This window comes from Marmota marmota, unplaced genomic scaffold (genome assembly GCF_001458135.2).
Source record: "Marmota marmota marmota unplaced genomic scaffold, marMar, whole genome shotgun sequence".
NCBI classification, from domain to species: Eukaryota; Metazoa; Chordata; class Mammalia; order Rodentia; family Sciuridae; genus Marmota; species Marmota marmota.
In genome coordinates, this window is record NW_025999853.1 from 8,872,347 (window position 1) to 8,887,755 (window position 15,409).

General features: G+C 40.2%; 2 long non-coding RNA genes across 2 annotated transcripts in view; both read right to left on the reverse strand.

The window, feature by feature from the left end:
* The window catches only part of LOC125616757, a 53,895-nt gene extending 45,146 nt beyond the window's left edge, over positions 1 to 8,749 (reverse strand). The window contains exon 1 of the long non-coding RNA XR_007347504.1: positions 5,721 to 8,749. This is a non-coding gene — a long non-coding RNA (uncharacterized LOC125616757). The remainder of the gene's footprint in view (positions 1 to 5,720) is intronic.
* Positions 1 to 15,409, reverse strand: part of LOC107139957 — a 167,053-nt gene that overhangs the window by 148,981 nt on the left and 2,663 nt on the right. The gene's annotated exons all lie outside the window — the stretch shown is intronic.

Genomic DNA, 15,409 nt, shown 5'->3' on the forward strand with positions numbered 1-15,409 from the left:
TCTAAAAAGGATAATGAGAGGTTTGCTCAGAATCCTACTTTTTGCACTGAGGGGTTTTTCTTGACTTGAATGTATATAATAAAACACACACACGCACACACACATATATGTGATATGTGAATTCTATGCATTCTGCCTGCCTCTTGGAGTTATTAAGGGAATGATTTTATTCCTTCTCTCACGGTAACATCTATGTTTGATTGAATGGATGGAAAAGACATTTTTTTCTAAAGGAATCCATTTTGGAAAAGGGATTAAATCATATCTTGATGGGGATATTACCTCATGTAACTTACAAAAGTTGTACTGTGCTAATATGCTTTCATCTTCTGTAGATCTTTTGCTTTCATTGATGAATATTAAATATAGGCATTTTTGGAATTACTGGAGCAGGATGGTTCTTAGTGAAGACATATTACCAGTTGGCTTTGGTCAGAATTCTATCAATACTATCTTATTTGTAGATGTCTCTCTGTTTCCCTTTGCTGGTATTATATTAATAAGAAAAAAGCAATAGACGTGTGAGAGAATTTGCCAGTCAAGCCAGACAGACTTGTAGTTAACTCACGTTTGCCAGTGACCTGTTGGTTGGCCTTGACCAAATCACATAAACTCTCTGGCCTTTATTATCCTTATCTGTTGAATGGAGATAACGATGCCTAATTCTCAAGGCTCTTTGTAAGAATTGCATATAATAACATATTTTAAAAGCACCCAGGACAGTAAGTAGTATTAATGCCAAAACAAATGGTGGTCAGATTTGTGCTATATTATCAAAGTAATAGAAGGCCTCAGACAAGTTGACAGTTTTCCAAGCCCCGCCCTAAGGAATGATCTCTAAGGAGGCCAGCATCTTTTAGAGGTCATATATGAATGCCCTAGAAAATTTTCACCATATTAAATCTAAAACATCCTGAAAGTCATTTATGTGACATCCTTTTCAGTCTGTTAGGGGTAAACAGAATGTTAAATCCAGCAAGATGAGGATTTCAAGCTGCTTGGATTTTTTTTTCTGGTTTTCAGGGTCCCCCCGCCCTCCCAAGAAGGATAGCTCTTAATCAGAGAGCATTCTCCATTCAAAATAATCTGCAAAGACTGGCATGAAAATGCAGATTCCTAATTGAACAAAGACAATTATTTCCAGATTGAAGTACAGTGGTGAATAGCTCTGTGCTCCAATTATCGTTAGACTTTTATTTCAAATGGGAGGCTGAAATCACAGACGAGTTAGCCTTAATTGGGAGAAATGGCTGAAATTGTACTTTTACTACCCAACTGAAACATCGTATATGTAGGTCATCTTTTTCATGTGTACATGACAGTGTCCTGTTTTCATGTCCATTTGGGACAGCAGACTGAAATAGCACAAGGCACAGCCTTTCTCCAAAAGGGTAAAATCATGCAGAAGTACATTGGAACCATAAAACTGTACAGATTTTAAATAAAGGAATCAGAGAAAACACTATTAATTATGGCTGTGTATGTTAAATCATAGACTTACGTGAAAACCTAACTCAAGACAGTGTAGTTTAAGAAAGATTTTCTCTTGACCCTGTCTATTCCTTCAAAATATATACACTTAAAAACTATTTCAGAAGGTAAAGCCAGCATGATTGCATTAGCCCCCCAATTCAGACAGATCTAGAAAATTAAGAAAAGATGATGGGGAAAAAAAAACTTGAGAAATGCAAAGGATATACAAAGTCTGGGCTTCTCGAACAACCAACAGGCAACAAGAGTGACTCCAGAGTAGTTGAGTTGGAGGAGCTGGATTGGGAGAGGTGATTCCTGCTTCTTTCATTCCAGCTGGGAACAAAGGACTCAGACACGGGAAGCCATGCCACCTGCCATCATAAATCCTTACATTTGTGCAGAAGTTCCTAGTTTCACAGACTGTATTTCATTTGATACTCATCTCTCCAAGCTAAGCATGGGGAGGATACTATCATCTCTTTTTTTACCAAGTAAGAAATGAGGTCCAGGTCCCCATTTGGGATTACAGAGTGAATGAGTGTGGAGAAGGGTTTAGGACCTGGTCTTGGGTTAACGATCACTCACCTAATGTGTAAAATATCCCCGGGGGAGTTGTAAATGCCTTCAGTACCTTAGCGTGTAGACCGCAATATGCCATGCTTGTTGTGAAACAACACCCAAACACCTGTGCTCTGTCTTCCTACATTCCCTGAGTTCTACAATTAGTGATATTTATTGTTCTTCCTGTTTTATGGATGTGAAAAGTAGGGCTTACAAAGGATGAGTGATTGGTGGATGCTCGGTTGTCAGACAACTGGCAATTGCCAGGGCTAGACCCCAACCTAGACACATGGACTCCAAATCCTGGGCTTTTTTCCTTTCCCCAGGAGAGACCCTGTTTTTATCTTCATTCCCCTGCTGCTATTCACAGAACATATTCATTCACTGAACAAAAACCACGGCAGTAGACAAAACAGAACCAAATCCCTACCCTCATGGGGAGCTGAGGGGGAGAGAGACAATGTACAATGTAAGTGAAACGTTATTGTATGTTTGATGGTGATAAGTGCTATGAAAGATAAATAAAGCTGGGAAGGATTTACTGAGGACAGAGAAGTTGCAATTTGAGATATCAGGTGATCTATGAAGCTTCACTGAAAAGATGGCATTTGGACAAAGACCTGAAGGGGGTGAGGGGATGCAGTTGCAGGTGTGTGCAGAGGAAGCAACAGTAGTCCTGAGCTGGGTGGGGACAGATGCTGTGGCTGCAGTTGGGTGGACAAGGGGTCAGGGAGTGAAAGAGGAGGTCTTGGAATAATGGGAGGCCAATCAAAACCAGACATGAGACCAACACAAGGACTTCTCTGAGTGAAATGTGGAAGCCCTCGAAGAGTTTTGATCAAAGGATATTATCATCTGCTTAAAGGATAGTTCTGGATAGACCAAAAGAGTATCTAGGACAGAAGCAGGAAAGTCACTTAGGAGGCAAATAAAAATAACAACAGCAACAATTATTAATAAGGACTTAAAATAGGCAGAAGATGATATTGGCTTAAGCTAGCAAAATAATGAGAAATAATCATAAAGATGAGACAGCAGCTAGCTCCTGTTGCCGCCTGCTTGTCTTGACAGGTTGCCGGGTACCTTGGAGATACTGAGCAGGAAAGAGCCCTCCCACCAGTGGCAGGCAGCCAGGGAAGCGTGATGTTCAGAACTGTGCAAATAGAACCTGCTGAGAGGAGTGTAGTCAGCTGACAGCCTCCAGCTGCTGCACATCTGGGATCTGCTACAGCAGCTTTCTCACTGAGGCCATGCTCTTCCCAGGCTGCTCCCTGCCAGGCCACTCACTGCTCAGGCTCCTCCTCACGACATTGCAGCCCCAGACTCCTTCTCCCTGGTCTTTGTTCATCCTCTCTCTCTCTTTATAGGACACGCTCGCATTGTGGTCTGAAGGTCTCTCCCCTTAACCCTGTTCCCTCTTCCCTTCTCCCCTTTATAGGCATTTCCCGCCAATATCGTTCTCCTATTTCAAGTTTCATTCTGGCATCTGCTTCTTGAAGGACCTAAACTGACATAACACTTGGCCTCTCTTGTCAGCTTAAAGCTTTCATAATTCTGTTTGTCATTCTGCTGTGGTTCTTGAACCCCGATTGACATGCCCAATTATTTGCTCTAGCCAATAGTGAAGGCTAAAATAATATCAATAGTAAATATAAACAAAGCCCTTGCTATGTGGCATAAGCCATAGTAAGTATTTTCCATGGAATATCTCTCCTTTTCATTACAACTCACTGAGGAAAGCACTACTTTACACAGGAGAAAGATGAGTCTGAGAAGGTCTCAGAAAGTTTAGTGGGTTTTTCTGAAGTCAAACAACTGATGTCTTCTTAATGCATTTTATGCTGCTGTGCCAGAAATTGCTGAGACTGGGAAATTTGTAGTGAATGACAGTTTATTTATCTCCCTGTCCTGGAAGCTGGGAGTTCCAGATTAAGGCTCCTGCAGGTCCAGTGTCCAGTGAGAGCTGCTGTTTCCAGGAAGGTGCTTTGTTACTGTGTCCTCCAGAATGGAGAAATGCTGTGTCCTCACACAGTGAACGAGGAGGGAGTGAGTCCAGGGTTTAAAGCCTGTTGTATCGGGGGCTTATCACATTCACCAGGGGGAATCCCTCAGGCTTAATCAATGTTATGGTTTGGATGTGAAGTGCCCCCGAAAAATTCATGTGTTGAAGTCTTCATCCCTGATGCAGCAATGTTCAGAGGTGGGGCTTTGGGGAGCTGATTGGATCATGGGAGATCTGACACAGCCAGTGGATTAATCCATTTGGTGTATTAATTTGAATGGCTACTGGAGGAGGTAGGAACTGTAAGAGGTGGGCCAAGGCTGGAGGAAGTAGGTCACTGGGAGTCCCTGAAAGGGCATTTTGTGTGCCCAGTGCCCCCTTTCCCCCTCCCCTCTTTCTCTCTCTGCTTTATGGTGGTCATGAGCCAAGCAGTATTCCTCCACCAAGCACCTCTGCCTTGATGTTTTGCCTTAGGCCCAGAGCAATGGAGTCTATTGGCCATGGATGGAAACCTCTGGAACCATGAGGCAAAATAAATCTTTGCTCATCTAAGTTGTTTTTATCAGGTATTTGTCACACTGACAAAAAGCTGACTAACACAGTCACCTTTTAACTCCCCATCTCTTAACATTATCACATCACCTGAATTTGGGAGTAAATACATTCAAACAGGAGCAGCTATAAGGTGAAGGAGCTGGAATTGAACTTGGGCATCCTGGTATAGAAGCTCATCTTGCTGCTGTATTAGTCTCAGGAGAAGGTTCTCCCACAGCCCTATCTCACTGTCTTCATGCTTCTTAGCTAATGGGTGCTATCCTCCAAACATCCTTTTAAGATTTGGACCATACTTATCTTTGGTGCTTAGCAAGAAGCCAGAGTACCTTCCCTGTATTTAGACTTCCTACAACTTCCCAGGATTGTGCAATTCCATCTCCATAAGAGGATTTTCATTTTTCTGCAAATATTCATCTGTTGCTGGCATCTTTGTTATCATATTTGAGAACTAGCTTTCTATAATGTGAGTGAAAGGGCCTTGAATTGGAATTTAAAAACCTGAGTTCTAGTTCCAGCCACAGCACTAAGGTGCTGCAAGACATTTTTAGTTCCGAGTCTCAAAACCCCATCTGGTTTTGCCAAGGTAAAGAGGGGTTATTTGCTATCCAAACTGGGAGGACCAAAGTGTGACTTCAATGACAAACTCATGGCTAAATCCAGGTTTTTAAATAACAGCTTTGAGACTCTGTGTCTCATTGCATCTGTCATCTCTCTGCCATTGTTTTGGCTTTATTCTTCATAGATTCATTTTATCGGACAGTAAAGATGAGTAGATGACTCCTCCAAACTCCATGACTATGTTCTTGTGAATGAGAAATCACAAAGTAGAAAGGTACTCTCAGAGTCCATACAGACCAATAAATGAAGCTTGGATTGATCCTCTTTGGGCTAGGTGCCTGACCATGAGCTAGTTAATGATGAATTCATATAGGCTATTCTGGATCACAAGTATACCTCTGTAGTAGGGTGTGTGGCACTAAATTATTATGCACCCCAGCAATGGGAGACACTTCTTCTTGCAATGAAATTTTTAAAAGATGCTGAGTAAGTAAATATAACAACTCTCCACAATAACCCGTAAGACCTTACAAATATGAAACACACTCCAGGCAGGAAGCCAAAATCTCACCTTTTCTCCACATTCATCAAGAAGTCTCAATCTTCTAGATGATGCAAGTCCTCTTTATTGGATGCAAATGATGCACCTTATGACCCTGCAAGTAAAAGCTAAGAACAAGTCATGTGACTCTTGTATGTCCCTCCCTCCAAACACACCCACATACAAAATACTCAGAATGCAATAGTGAAACAGGGAGAGTCTACTCACTCTAGAAAAACTTCATGCAAGACAGAAAAGGATGGAGAACCAGCAGTCTCCAGTTCTTAGCAATGATGAAACTCTTGACCTGGCAGTGGAGGGAGTTCCTCAATTTAACCCTGGATATATGTTCTTGGGTCTATTTGCTTTCATTCTATGAACCAGTAACCCAAATTTGTCCCCTACACATGGTCTTAAAGCTTGCTTTACTATCTATTTTCTCCTCCATATCCCCCTCTCTTTCTCTTAACTTGGTGTTGGCTAACTGTAAATCATCTTGAGCAATGGGAAGGTAAGCAGGCAACACAATCTGAATTCTACAATCTCAGGTTCTTCTAGTTAACTGTGAAATCTCTGGGGCGTCTTTGTCAATCAATCTGGGGAGTCTTTGTCAATCAATCTGGGGAGTCTTTGTCAATCAATCTAGGAGTCTTTGTCAATCTTCTCAATGTTGTTTCCTGCAGTGTGGAGGTCTAGAAGCTGATGACTCTTCTTCTTTGTGATGTTCCACATTTCTGGACCATCTCTTTTCTTTTTCTTATTTTTTTCTTTATAATTCTTTCCTGTATGCAATTTTTTTTCTTGAAGTCCTTGGAATGTATCCAGAATTAGCCAACCCACACAAACATCTGGCTTTTCCAAATACTTTGCTTAGAATTGTATGTTCCAAAAGTACTTTTTCTGTCTCCTTATTGCTGCAGTAAACAGTTCCATCAAACATTTCCCTTCAGCGCCCGGGATTTTTGATCTTCTGGTAGCTCTGTCTTTTTCCTCACCATCTGACAACGAAATGCTAAACCATGTCCATGTGTTATAGATTTCTATTACAACAGTATACCCCTTCAAGCATTAGTAGAGTAAGCTACACTGCTATAATAAATAAATATAAATTATATACAATTACTTGAACACCAATAGAGGTTTATTTCTCCTTTACATGCTGGTTTGAGGTAAATGTCCACTTGGGAAAGCAGAGGATGAAGTTATTTTCATTTCATGGATCCACTCTCCCTTAAAGTCTTGTTATCATCTTTACATAGTCAACAGAATGGAAAACAGAAAGCATAGAAAGTTCCAACCACTTCTTAAGAGCTTCATCTCCACAATGGCACCTCACTCCCACTCACATTCCACCAGGTAACATTTGATCACTAGGACTGCTAGAAAGACTGGGAAAAGTGCCTAGTTATAGAGGCAGAAACAAAAGGAAACAAATTATTAGTATAGCTGGAGGTCTCTGTTGTACTGTGTAAATAAAAAATATGCTTAAAGGGAGGGAGTGATTAATGCTCCCAGTTGAAGCTTAGGGACCAATTAAATTGAGGGCTGATATATAGCTAACTGACATGGATAGCTGATGATTTAAGGACTGCTTTATGGAGGTTTACAAGATAGAATTTGGACTGCCAAAGATTGAGGAAAGGTGGGAAGTGACAAAATAGAGGCAGAAAATGCAGTAAAACAGTTATAAGACTTGAATATGAAAGGCAGGGAAAACTGAGACATGGGGTAGATGGAAAATTTTTAATTTCTTTAATTTAAAAGACTCAAGTATGTGTAACAATTGGTAGAAAAGGTACCAGTGCATAGAGAGAGATGTGTAATCAGCAAAAAGGAGAAATGATACATGGAGCATGTTGCTACCTACCCTGAACAAAGGTAGCAACAGCCTCACAGAGCAGGAGTCATCTAGTTCCCTTTCTCTTATCCTCAGGCTCCTTCTCACCCCTGCATTTGTCTAAATGCTCCTTTCTTGCCATTAAACAAAAATTTTTAAAAATCTGCCCTTTTCATATAAGAAAAAGAATGAAAATAACAGTTATTTTCACCTTCCAAATGCATGCAACAAGTTGGTTCCTGGCTTCTCCTCTTGCTAAAATATGTAACAAACGGGAAAATCAACTTAGCATTTCTCAAAGAGGTTATTATGCTATATTAGAAGAATTCTTTTTACTGAGCATTTGCTCTATGCAAGACACAGAGGTGACTTTTATCTCATGGACCCTCTCAATAAGTTCACAAGGAAGGTATTATTAATCCTATTTTTTACAAACATACGAACTTAAGTTCAAATTAGTTAAATATAGGATCAATCATCAATTAGGGCTAGAGAAAGTCCTTCTCTACTTATTTTAAGCAGAGATTCCATATAGGAATCTAGGCACATCCTTGAGAAAGCTGAATAAGAAAATTTTAGGTTGGCTTTTCATAATTAACTCTCAGAAAACAGGTGCCAAGTTCATGGCTGCTCTTGTCACTTCTCTGAAACTGTTGAAGAACATATTCTGATGGTCACAATAGAAAAATCTGAGGCCACCACTCAGCACCTCAAATTTCTCTCAACATCAAGAAACTAAACTCGGCATTAAAATTTGATTTCAGAAAGAAAAATGTTCTCAGGACCTTGCTTGTGAAAAACAAAGGTTGAAGCCAGAAAATAGCTCCACCTCATATTTCCACCTTCTAAATCTCTCACAAGTGTACCTAAATGGCGAAATCTAATTTGCATCCAAAAACATTGCTTTAGGAAAGTCTGAGAAACATGTTGTTTATCTTCCCAACATCTATAGTAATAAGAAGCACATAACATAGTTTTGAAATGACTGCCAAAGGTTAACAGTCCATAGATGGTTACAAACGACCTAGGATTTTTATTTTAGAAAAATCTTTGGTACTGTCATTTCTGGATATGCCTAGGAATAATTTCCCAAGCTGGAGTTTCACTTTACTTTTAAAAAATATTTTTATTATAGCTATCAATGGACTTTTATTTTATTTATTTATATGCAATGCTAAGAATCAAATCCACTGCCTCACACATGCTACGTAAGCATTCTACTACTGAGCCACAACCCCAACCCCTCACATTTTCTTTCTTTATAATGTTTATAGTTTGGGGCTGGGGTTGTGGATCAGTGATAGAGTGCTCACCTAGCACATGGGAGGCCCTGGGTTCAATCCTCAGGGCCACATAAAAATAAATAAATAAAATAAAGGCATTGTATCCAACTACAACGAAAAATAAATATTTTTTTAAAAAGAATGTTTATAGTTATACCATCTAGTATATTTGAGAAGTACTAGTTTAAATCAAGTTAAATGTTTCTTTATGCAGGACTTCTTACCACCTTTGCTATGTATGTTATCTATTGTCACGATAATGCTAAATGACTCACCCGATAACTTGATAACATGAAACAACCACCATTTCTTATTGTTCATAAATCCACAGGTTTGCTAAATAGTGTTACACATTGTGACTCCCTCACATCTGGGGTTGCCTGGCTGGTGGATGCTCTAGGCTGGCCATGGTCAGGACAACAAGGGCAAACTGATTCTCCTCCATGCATTGCACTTTCTGGCAGGCTACCTGGCAGAGAGACGCAGAAGAGCAAGAGAGGAAGTAAAAATCTCGAGAACATCAAGTTGGTTAACATTCTATTGTCCAAGGCAAGAAACATAACTAATCAAAGGATATCAAGGAGCAGGAAATCAGAAGACCAGAATACTTATAAGAATGCAGACAGAAGACCATGTTCATGAGATTTCAGAAGGGAATGATGATTCTATTGGAAACTGGACTAAAGATTAGTAATGTTACATGCTGACAAAACAAAACAAAACAAAACACAAAACCATATTTGTGTACATTTTGCCCATGTCCTGAGACTTTCTGTGAGGCTTAATTTAAAAGAGATGGACTAATTAATCTGGTGGATGAAATTTCAAGGCAACACAGCATTCAGGAAGTGGTAAGGGTATAGCTAGCAGATTGTAGCTAGGCTTACTATGAGAATCAGGAGCAAAAAGCAGAAAGTAAAGATTTAAAAAATGTGTAGTATGTCCAGAAAAGCATGTGTAAAATTGGGGCCAAGGAAAAATGTTGTTGAAGAGATTAGTACCACTAAGAAGAAGCTAAGTACTTATCACAGAGACAATAGGAAATATGCTTTGAGGGCATCTCAGGAATCAGCAAAATCATATTCATCATCAAAATCAAATTCTTTTGAGGACACCCTGCTCACACAGGGGTGCCTAGGAATTTGCTTCCCAGGGATTCAATTCACCATGTTCAGCTATCCAGGCCCTCAGAGACTGTTGTAGCCCTAGTCTAAGGGGACCAAGCTGCTGCTAGAGCTGGTGGCAGACATTGGTGTCCTCCATGTGGTGCTGATTCTGCAGGAATGTAGGATGCTGGAGTTAGGGGTCATGCAGGCTTCTACTAATATTGAAAATGAGGGCCTGGGAAGCCAGACAAAGTGTGAATCAGGCGGTATAGCGATACCAGATTTCAAACTATATTACAGAGCAATAGTAACAAAAACAGCATGGTTCTGGTACCAAAACAGGCGGGTGGACCAATGGTACAGAATAGNATGGTAATGGAGGGAGACCCTCATTGTTATACAAAATTACATATAAGAGGTTGTGAGGGGAATGGGAAAATAAACAAGGAGAGAAATGAATTACAGTAGATGGGGTAGAGAGAGAAGATGGGAGGGGAGGGGAGGGGGGATAGTAGAGGACAGGAAAGGTAGCAGAATACAACAGTTACTAATAGGGCATTATGTAAAAATGTGGATGTGTAACCGATGTGATTCTGCAGTCTGTATTTGGGGTAAAATTGGGAGTTCATAACCAACTTGAATCTAATGTATGAAATATGATATGTCAAGAGCTTTGTAATGTTTTGAACAACCAATAAAAAAAAAACAATATAGTCTTCTCTGTTAGATTTTTCCCCTACTTTTTATTAAAAAGGATCCTTTTCACAATCATGTCATTTCTTTTTATTATGAATGCTTTCACAAATAAATGTATTTTGACATTTTTTTGCTCTTTCCATTGAGACTTTTAACTATGTCAAGTTTAGCTTTTAATTTTATCTGAAAAACTGAAGGAGAAAGAGAAATTCTATAATGGTGTGTCCATCTTAGTTATTGAATTTTCTATAGCATGATTCCTACAGGGTAGAGGGCAGAAGTGCCCCTGTGAAGAAGGTAATTCTAATTCATCACCTTAGAGATGAGGTATCCACAGCCCTTAACACTGAAGAATAAACAAGTTATCGGATTCAGACTTAAGACTGTCTAACTTCACGTCTAATATGGGCACTCCTCACTTATCAGTACAACAAGCTGGTCCTTACCTAATGCTTTATGGTTGCCATCCATCATTGCAAGGGAGTGTTTTATCTTCCTAGTTAAGCAGCACGCTCCTACAGTCTTTAAAGTAGGTTGTTTCTTATGTTCTGAACCCCCCATCTAACTTAGGGTTCAGAACATAAGTTTGCAATTGGCCATCCCAGGTTTCAAAGCTTGAACTGTTGATCAGCAGCCTCAGTTTCCTCATTTGTAAAATGGAATTAAGAGTATCTACCTTGTATAGTTGTGTGCAAAGAGTTTAATAAAATGCTTCCTAATGTTCCGTGCTCAATTTTATTTTGTTATACAGGTGTGAGATAGATAGATGCTTGCCTCACATCTTGAATTCTTAGTAAACAAAAAAAGAAAAAAAAGAAATGATTGGTTAGACGTTGTGGATAGTATATTATATGACAACCTAGATACTAAAGTTATAACAAATACCTTTTTTGCATGCTGGACACTTTACTAAGTTCTGAAGACAATAAGTGAAAATATAATATGTCTCCCTAGTTCTCAATAAGGGCTCGAAATGTTTTTGTTGGTTTGAATCCACACACTTTTCTTTGCCTCTTTCTATACCATCTCTCTTGGAAATTGATTATTCCTGTGCTTCAACAACTTCTAGGTAAACTTCTAAATTCAGCCATGTGATTTTCCAGAGGGCTCTGGGCCAGAAAGAATCTAATAACCTCTTAGACATTTTGTGCCTTCTAAGTCAACATGACACCAGATGAACTCATCAGCATCAGTTTCTTCCTCTAAACTTTGTATTTCTTCCCTATTCTCTATCTCAACAAATGAAGCTCCAATTGGCTTATCAGAAACCTAGGTTCCTCCTTACCCCTACACCCAACCAGCTCCCAACTGTTATTAATCCAATATATCTCTCCCAACACATCCTTTCTCTTTCTCTATTCAAATCCTCCTCTACTACTTATAAAACCTTATCACAGCATGCCCCTGCTCATACACCTTCAGTAGCTCCCCCTTTCCACCAGGATGGATTCTAACCTTCTTAGTTTGTTTGAACACTTCAAGAGATTAAAAAAATAGTCCCCTATTCTCTACTCAAAGGGAGAAACCAAAGATAAACTGAGATCAAAATGCCAGATTTATTAATGAAAATCCAGTCAAAGAATCTGGCATACACTATATAGATTCAATGCAATTCCAATCCTAATGGCACTCCTCATAGAAATAGAAAAAGCAGTCATGAAATTCATCTGAAAAAAATAAGATACCTAGAATAGCTAAAACAATCCTTAGCAGGAAGAGAGAAGCAGGTGGCATCACTATACCAGACTTTAAACTGTACAACAGAGCAATAGTAACAAAAACAACATGGTATTAGCACCAACATAGACTTGTAGACCAATAGTACAGAGTAGAGGACACAGGGACTGACCCACATAATTACAGTTATATTAGACAAAGGCACCAAAAACATACATTGGAGGAAAGATAGCCTCTTCAACAAATGGTGCTGGGAAAACTGGAAATCCATATGCAACAAAATTAATTAAACCCTTATCTTTCACCATGCACAAAACTCAACTCAAAGTGGATCAAGAACCTAGGAATTAAACCAGAGACACTGAGCCTACTAGAAGAAAAAGTAGGCCCAAATCTCCATCATGTTGGATTAGGCTCTGACTTCCTTAATAAGACTCCTATAGCGCAAGAATGAAAATCAAGAATCAATAAATGGGATAAATTCAAACTAAAAAGCTTCTTCTCAGCGAAAGAAACAATCAGTGAGGTGAATAGAGAGCCTATATCTTGGGAGCAAATTTTTACACTTGCAAAAAACCAAATAAGCCAATCAATAAATAAGCCAAGAAACTGAACAGACACTTCTCAGAAGATGGTATACAATCAATCAACAAATGTATAAAAAAAATTCAACATCTCTAGCAATTAGAGAAATGCAAATCAAAACTACTCTAAGATTTCATCTCACTCCAGTCAGAATGCCAGCTATTAAGAATACAAACAACAGTAAGTGTTGGCAAGGATGTGGGGAAAAGGCAAATTCATACATTGCTGGTTGGACTGCAAATTGGTGTAGCCAATATGGAAAGCAGTATGGAGATTCCTTGGAAAACTGAGAATGGAATCACCTTTTGACTCAGTCCTCGGGGTATACCTAAAGGGCTTAAAAACAGCATACTACAAGGACACAGCCATATCAATATTTATAGCAGCACAATGTTTATAGCAGCACAGTAGGAATATTCCTGAATGGAATATTATTCAGCATTTTTAATAAAATCATGGCATTTGCAGGTAAATGGATGGAGTTGGAGAATATAATGCTAAGTGAAGTTAGCTAATCCCAAAAAACAAATGCTGAAAGTTTTCTCTGATATAAGGAGGCTGATTCATAGTGGAGTTGGGAGGGGAAACATGGGAGGATTAGACACTCTAGATAGGGCAAAGGGATAGGAGGAGAAGGGAGGGGCCTGGGGGTAGAAAAGAGGGTGGAATGAAATGGACTTCATTACCCTAAGTACATGTGTGAACACATGAATGGTGTGAATATACCAGTGATATGAAAAATTGTGCTCTATATGTGTAATATGAATTGTAATGCATTCTGCTGTCATGTAACAAACTAGAATAATAAATAAATAAATTTTAAAAAATAACCTGGCTTACAATTGGGAAAATAATAGCATCTTCATGCTGCACCCCAGAATTAGTTTGCCTCATTGCTGGGCACTCACAGACAGGTCTCACCCTGAAAGGACAGGATCCTGTTACAGTGTGGCCAAAAGCCGATCAGAAGAGTTGTTCCATGCAGAAGAGGAGAGGAGTTCACCTCTCTACTCAAGGGCAGGACTGAGGTGAGGAGGCCAAGAAGCTGAGAGAAGCTAATAACTGTAAACAGGAAACCAAAAGAGTAACACTAATGGAAGTCCCCACTGAAAACAGGAAGCCGGCAGAAATGAAGTTCCTGATCATCACCCCACCATCAGGAGTAGAGCCAAGTCTTTTCCTCTGTGTCACTGACTACTTTTCCAATGCCTCCTGATATCTCACCCTGAAGCCATTCTTACTGAAGGATGTAGTGGAACAAACCCAGCCTTCCCTCATACCCAGGCCTTTGAACATGCTCCTTCCTCTGCCAAGAATGCCCTCCCACCACATGTTCTCTGGGGCTCATCCTCAAGCATAGCTGCTCCTTGACTTCTCCTCTGCTGCTCCCCCTGAACGTCAAGGACTCACCCATCCCACAGTCACTAAGCCTGTTAGCTCCTCTGTGTAGGATTGGAGGCTTTTTGAGGACAGGCATCAGCCCTTTCATCTTTGAACTTCCTGCACCTAGGGCCATGCCTGGTACCTCTAGTAAACATGTGACACTTGAAAGAATGTCTAGTAGACCTTCATACTTCTTCCTCTTCAGCATTGCCTTTTCTCTTCTCCTAGAAACACCCGTTTTTCTTTTAAAGCACTAACAACCCCCACCCCTGCCTCACACAAAGCTGAAAGAACCCAAATTTAATCCTGAGCACAGGGACACAAAAATAAAAGAAGGGCAGGGTTTATTAATTTTGATGATGGTGCCCAAATGTTCCCAGTTGATAATGAATGGTGAATGTTTATAGAAAGGAAGGAGAAGGTGGAGAGGCAGAGGAGAAGGGAGGAAGGAAGGAAAGGAGGGAAGGATGAGTTCAGGATGGTTCTTTGGTCAGGTATGCAGACCTGCATGAGAGAACCAGCCTGGCTGACGGGGAGCTGTGAGCCCTGGGGTCTGGATGCCTCATGATTTCTCCACGAATCAGCTCTTTTGAATGGCTGCTTCCTTGCCTGGACTATTTTGGTACACCTATTATTGGCTCCCATTTAGTGTCTGTTTATTTAAATCTGCTTTCAACTGGAACATAATTCTCTTGATTATTGGTTGATGCTGCGACACAGTAGGAATACAGATAATTGTCACTGTGCACATTCTGCTGGAAATGTAAAATTATTATCTTTAGAGCCGTTGAGTAGGGTGTTTGAGCATGAATGTTATGCAGCGCGGGCACGTGGAATTTGTAGAGTGCTAATTTGTTGGCTCCTTTGCTTTCCTTCCCTGGCTGTCATCTGAGCCTCCCCTGGGAGCTCAGGCAGACACCCAGCTCCCTGGAGCATCCTGCCAGTCACTTGGATGTAAAAAGAGGAGACTCCACTCACTCGGAACATGGGGGCTTTGCTTCATGGTTAGCAAACACCAAATAGACCAGAGACAGCTCGGACCCTGGGCACTGTTCACTGTCTCAGGCTGCTCTGGGACTGCCTTAACCGGGCGACAAAATCCAAGTGTGTGGGGTGGCTGCACAGTCCAAGTGGAGAGCAGGTGTTTGGAAT